Source organism: Budorcas taxicolor, chromosome 11 (genome assembly GCF_023091745.1).
Source record: "Budorcas taxicolor isolate Tak-1 chromosome 11, Takin1.1, whole genome shotgun sequence".
NCBI classification, from domain to species: domain Eukaryota; kingdom Metazoa; phylum Chordata; class Mammalia; order Artiodactyla; family Bovidae; genus Budorcas; species Budorcas taxicolor.
The window spans coordinates 44,650,957-44,657,253 of NC_068920.1; positions in this window are offsets into that span (position 1 = coordinate 44,650,957).

Sequence of the window (6,297 nt, forward strand, 5' to 3'; positions counted from 1 at the left end):
TATCCACTTGGGGATTTTTCTTTGTGTATTGCCTTTAAGTAGAGCAGTTGGTCACTACTTGTGGCCCTGTCTCTGGCCCTTTCCCAGGTAGGTTACCTCTCTGGTCTCTAAAAATATCAGATTTGTGACTTCCCTTCTGCATGTTGTAGCAGCCCATGCCTGAAATTTCACCTGTTGGGTTAAGAGTCAGGAGGGGAATGAACTGAGAGTCAGGTCTACGTCTGCAGGGGTAGAGGCTGCAGTGTCCAGAGGTAACACGCATCGTTGGCCCCCTGTCTGCCTCCGGAATGACATTCGTGCGAAGGTCAGATTCAAGATGCCCCTCAGAATACTGTGAAAGCCACATACTGTGAAGCCTACATTTTCTAGTAGTCATATCAAAAAATGTAAAAAGAAACCGATGAAGTCAGGTTTGAATAATATATTTCGTTAAACCTGGGCTTCCCTGGTAGCTCAGATAAAGAATGTGACTGCAATGAAGGACACCTGCATTCAATCCCTGGGTTGGAAAGATCCCCGGGAAAAGAGAATGGCAACCTACTTCATTCTTGCCTGGAGAATCCTATGGGCAGAGGAGCCTGGTGGGCTATAGTCCATGGGGTCACAAAGAGTCAGACACAACTGAGTGACTTTCACTTCCCTTTATTTGACGTAATATATCTAGGATAGTATAATTTCCACGTGTAATCAATATAAAAATTATTAATAGAATAGTTTACATTCTTGTTTCATAAAGTATTTGGAAACTGGTGTGTGTTTTATATAAAATGTGCTAAATTTTCATTGGAAATATATGATCTGTATTTCAGTTCAGTTCAGTCACTTAGTCGTGTCCAACTCTTTGTGACCCCATGAATTGAAGCACGGCAGGCCTCCCTGTCCATCACCAACTCTCGGAATTCACTCAAACTCATGTCCATCGAGTCAGTGATGCCATCCAGCCATCTCATCCTCTGTTGTCCCCTTCTTCTCCTGCCCTCAATCCCTCCCAGCATCAGAGTCTTTTCCATTGAGTCAACTCTTTGCATGAGGTAGCCAAAGTATTGGAGTTTCAGCTTTAGCATCAGTCCTTCCAATGAACACCCAGGACTGATCTCCTTTAGAATGGACTGGTTGGATCTCCTTGCAGTCCAAGGGACTCTCGTGAGTCTTCTCCATCAGCACAGTTCAAAAGCATCAATTCCTTGGCACTCAGCTTTCATCACAGTCCAACTCTCACATCCATACGTGATCACTGGAAAAACCATAGCCTTGACTAGACAGACCTTTGTTGGCAAAGTAATGTCTCTGCTTTTGAATATGCTATCTAGGTTGGTCATAACTTTCCTTCCAAGGAGTAAGTGTCTTTTAATTTCATGACTGCAATCACCATCTGCAGTGATTTTGGAGCCCCCAAAAATAAAGTCTGACACTGTTTCCACTGTTTCCCCAACTATTTTCCATGAAGTGATGGGACCAGATGCCATGATCTTCGTTTTCTGAATGTTGAGCTTTAAGACAACTTTTTCACTCTCCTCTTTTACTTTCCTCAAGAGGCTTTTTAGCTCCTCTTCACTTTCTGCCATAAGGGTGGTGTCATCTGCATATCTGAGGTTATTGATATCTCTCTCGGCAATCTTGATTCCAGCTTGTGCTTCTTCCAGCCCAGCGTTTCTCGTGATGTATTCTGCATAGAAGTTAAATAAGCAGGGTGACAATATACAGCCTTGACATACTCCTTTTCCTTTCAGAACCAGTCTGTTGTTCCATATCCAGTTCTAACTGTTGCTTCCTGACCTGCATATAGGTTTCTCAAGAGGCAGGTCTGTACAGCTGAAAAAGCACATTTACATACGCAAGTTAAGTGAGCTGAAAGTTTTCCAAAAATGAAATGAAGTATGAACTAAAAATTTTCAAACAATTAAAATAAAATGAAAATTCAGTTCCTCAGGGGCACTATCCACATTTTAAGGGCGCGGTAGGCATGTCTGGCTAGTGGAGACCATGATGGACAGTGAAGATCTGTATTATGGATCCAGCTGGGAATAACTTTATAGTGTACTTGCCTATTCATTAATTCATCAAACATTTGTTGAACACCTGCCCTGTACAAAGTGTTGGTTATAAGAAAATCAGTGAAGAAGAGCACTCTTTGTTTGTTAGAAGCTCCTGGGATGGTGGGAGTCAGAGATGAGCACTTGCCTTCTATCTCTCTCTGCACCTGACTCAAGAGGGAAGTAGGAGATAGGTCCAGGCAGACACTCTGTGTTGTAAGAATGGCTCAGATGGCAGTGTGGTACTGAGGGATGGATTCAGAGTCAAGTATTCCTGGCTCACCAGCTCTAGCACATCAGATTGGTTCTTAGTTGCTGACAACAGAATCCACTCTTACTGGGGATTACAGATGGGGCATTAACCTGAAGACTAAACAATCATTTGAAGGGCTGAGAAATATAATTGAAGTTAAGCTTCCAGACTGTTACCCTAAACTGTGTGGAAGTGCCAACCCAAGGGGAGGAAACTGATGTTACTGTGGCTGCTGCTACTGAGCACTAGAGAGCGGAATTTCAACTTTATGCAACCTCTTCTGCCACCACTTCTGCTACTTCCGAGTCAGGAACCGGATCTTACCATCACCTCTGAAAGCCGAGGCCTCTGCTGCCATCCATGTCAGCAAAAATGGAAGCTCCATGTATTTCTCACCTTTTCTGAATCAGATCTCAAGTGTGTGTGTGTGTGTGTGTGTGTGTGTGTGTGTGTGTGTGTGTGTGTGTGTGTAGGGGGGCCTTCAGGGAGTCAGAGCCCAGATCACATGGTGAATCCTAGCTACAAAGGACTTTGGAAATTTGAATTCTGACTTTACTGTTGGGAAGAAGGGACTCCTTGTATGCAGATATCCCCAAATATGGAAAAAGCTACTCAAAGTTGATGGAAACTGTGAATCTGCTGGGTGTTCACAATAGCCAGGGTGTGGTTAATGCTGTGGCTCCAGGGAGCAAACTCTCCTCATGAAAAAAGTCATGCCCTCAGCAGGTGTTAGCCTTATTCCCTGACTTGCAGAATCTTCTCAATAAAGCACAACTGCACACATCCCTCGGGGCATCTCTCTGATCCCTGCACAATCCAGGATCAGACTGGACACAGTTCATGAGGATGCAGCAAAAGCTTGCCAGCAACAGTGAACTGATCTACTCAACGCCTTCTCCAGCCCCACTTGCCTTCCTGTAGTGCAGAGGCTGAAGACTAAACTGACGCTTCCCAGGCTCGCCGGCACATAGGGGTCTAGAGGTGCTTGTAAGTGTATGTTAGTTGCTCAGCCGTGTTCCACTCTTTGCAACTCCATGGACTGTAACCAGCTAGGCTGCTCCGTCCATGGGATTCTCCAGGCAAGAATGCTCGAGTGGGTTGCCATTCCCTTCTCCAGGGGATCTTCCTGACCCAGGGATCGAACCCAGGTCTCCTGCATTGTAGGCAGATTCATTACCGTTTGAGCAAAAGTGAAGTCCTTTAGATGTGCTTAAGTTCTGCTGATCAGCTGAACTCAGGTGGGGCTTTGACTTGGTGTTGAATAACGTAATGTAGGGTGTTGAATGGGGCAAGAGGGTGGTGATTATTTTGAGGAGTGGAAGTGGTCCAGGAACCAGCAGCTGTGGCTGCACCTTCCTGACTTGGCAGCTCTCTCAGTGGCCTGATGCTGCGATGGGGTTCGGGGACGCAGGACTAGAAGTCCTATTTATCTATTCCTTCAGCCCTTCCAATGATTCCATGGACTCTCTAGACTCCATAAGCTATTGCTTTCCACTTAAACTAGCTTGAGGCAGACTCTATCATGTACAACTAGGACCCCTATCCAAAGTGCCCATGATTTTTTCTCTGTAAAGACTGCCTTTTATTTTGTGTTCATACCCTTTTTACTTTGCTGGTGTCAAAGAGTCTATTATCTCATGAAAGGATAATAGTGGAGATGATAGTTTTATTAAAATGTCCTTACCTGGCAAAAAAAAAAGGTAGTGATCCTATGTTTATCTTCCCCTTCCTAATCTAAAAAAACAAAACAAATAAATTTATTGGTCTTTGATATTCAAAAACCGGGGAACATTCTTTTATGAGAACTGTCATCCTCATTCATCCTTTTCAAAGCCTCACACAGGTATGTTTATTCATCTACTCAGCACATATTTGGCTACTTATTATTTGCTTAGAATCCTTCATTTATTTTCTTATCTTCAGGTAATCTTTCTCACACTGGCTTTGTTCTAATCCATGCTAGTTTCTCGTAGGTAGACTGCTATGGCTTTTGGCCAGAAAAAAATCTGTCATCAATACTAACTGGTTAGTGCTGTAAAGTCATAAAGACGTTAGCCTGAGGACAGGAATGTACTTTATATAAGCTTCAACTCTCAAGTGGGAATAGATTTGCTTTCCTTATTTGGAAAACATCTCCTTTATTTACTCAGAAAGATGCCATCTGAAAATTACAATAATCTGTAGGCAATGCTGAAGTGAGTATCGATGGGATTGTAAGAAAATTCCTTAGTTAGGTAGAGAGGGAGATGGTAATTGCAAAGAGTCTAACACTTGATCCAGGGGGTAGCTGGCCACCCTGCCCCTGGGAATTCAAGAAAAGTGTAAGGAGAGTGGGTGACAGAGAAGGGCACCCAGTGGCATTGGTCATCCTGAAGATCGGCCAGGAAAACCTTCATGTCTTGCTTGGGTCCTCTTGAGTTCCGGCCGAAGAGGCCACGTGTGGCTAGATGGCAGGAGCAGACCACTTTCGGCGCCAGAGCCTGAGCCTTTGGGAAGTCTCAGTTTCTGGAAGCTCTCCTTCTTTGTGTGCCTGTATTGTCCTTTCTTCCCATGTGCCCTCTTCCTTCTGGGCCAAGCTAGGTAGAGATGACTAAGGTACATTCCATCCCTAGGAGCAGATCGTGTGATCTCTTTACTGCAGCCTTTGTTTCTCTCCCTTGATGAGCCTTTACATTTATTAAATGTTATCAAAGCAGAATGTGGTTCCATTCCCTTGAGGCCCAATCTTGGAAGCCTGGCAATGTGACCTGAGCCTGCCGTTTACAAGTTGTGTGACCTTGAGTGAGGTGATTAAGGTCTGTCTGCCTCTATTTCTGCATCTGTGAAATGGGACTAAGGGCAGTGCCACAGTAAGAACACCAGTCTGCAGGGCTGTCAAGGTTAAAAGAGATAGTGTCTTGAAAACACTTAGCTTCGTGTCTGGCAATCAGTAAGCTCTTACCAAATGTGAGCTGTTGTAATGAGCATCAGCTCCGACTAAACAGATTATATATTTTAGAAATTTGTACAGTGGATTGGTTTGTCTCATTGTGAACACACTCATTGGCGCTTGGAAGCAAGAAGCCTCTTACTTCTCTAGTGTTTGCTCTGTCCTCCCCTTCTTCCTCAGTTATCGCTTGTACTATTCCAATTCTTGAAGAATACCAGGTTGTAAAAATTTATAGGGTTCCTGTATAGCATCCAATTTACAGCAGGCTTTCAGGAAACTGTGTTCAATAAGTACTTGTTAACTCAATCAAAAATGAAGTCATCCATGTGGATAAACGACTAGCTGCCCAGGTGGCTGAAGCAGCATGCATGCACGTACGTGCGCACACACACACACACACACACACACACACACACGCATTCATACACACACACACGCATTCACACACACACACACACACACACACACACACACACACACACACACAGAGGCAGAGGCGTTCCTGCCACATTTCTCCAGGCTCACCTTTGGAAATCTACTCATCTGAAGCCCAGAGCTTGGACAGGGTTTGCCAAGGGCAGCTTTGGTGGTAGACTGCATAGGTCCCCTCCAACCAACAATAATCCCAGACGTGTGGCAGCGCCTCTCGGCGTCATAGCCATGCGACATCGGTCGTGCTCCTGGATTGTCTTCTACAGAGAACTGACAGCTGAGAGGTTCAGTGATTTTCTTTTCTTTTTTTAAAAATGTGTTTATTATTTATTTGGCCATGCCAAGTGGCATGTGAGATCTTAGTTCCCTGACCAGGGATCGAACCCATGACCCGGCGGTGGAAGTGCAGAGTCTTAACCGCATGACCGCCAGGGAAGTTCCCAGTGATTTTCCTCAGTGAAGGGCCTGGACTCAAACCCAAGCCTCTTCGCTCTAAAACCTGGATTATAATACTGCTCAAAAAGGTCAAATCCCCACCTCCGTTAGAACTATACTTCTGGGTTAAGTCTTGCGTTGCCATTAGATCTTTGTTAATAAAACATACAAAACACACATATTCTCTGAAGGGGATCCAGTTCTACCTCGATGGC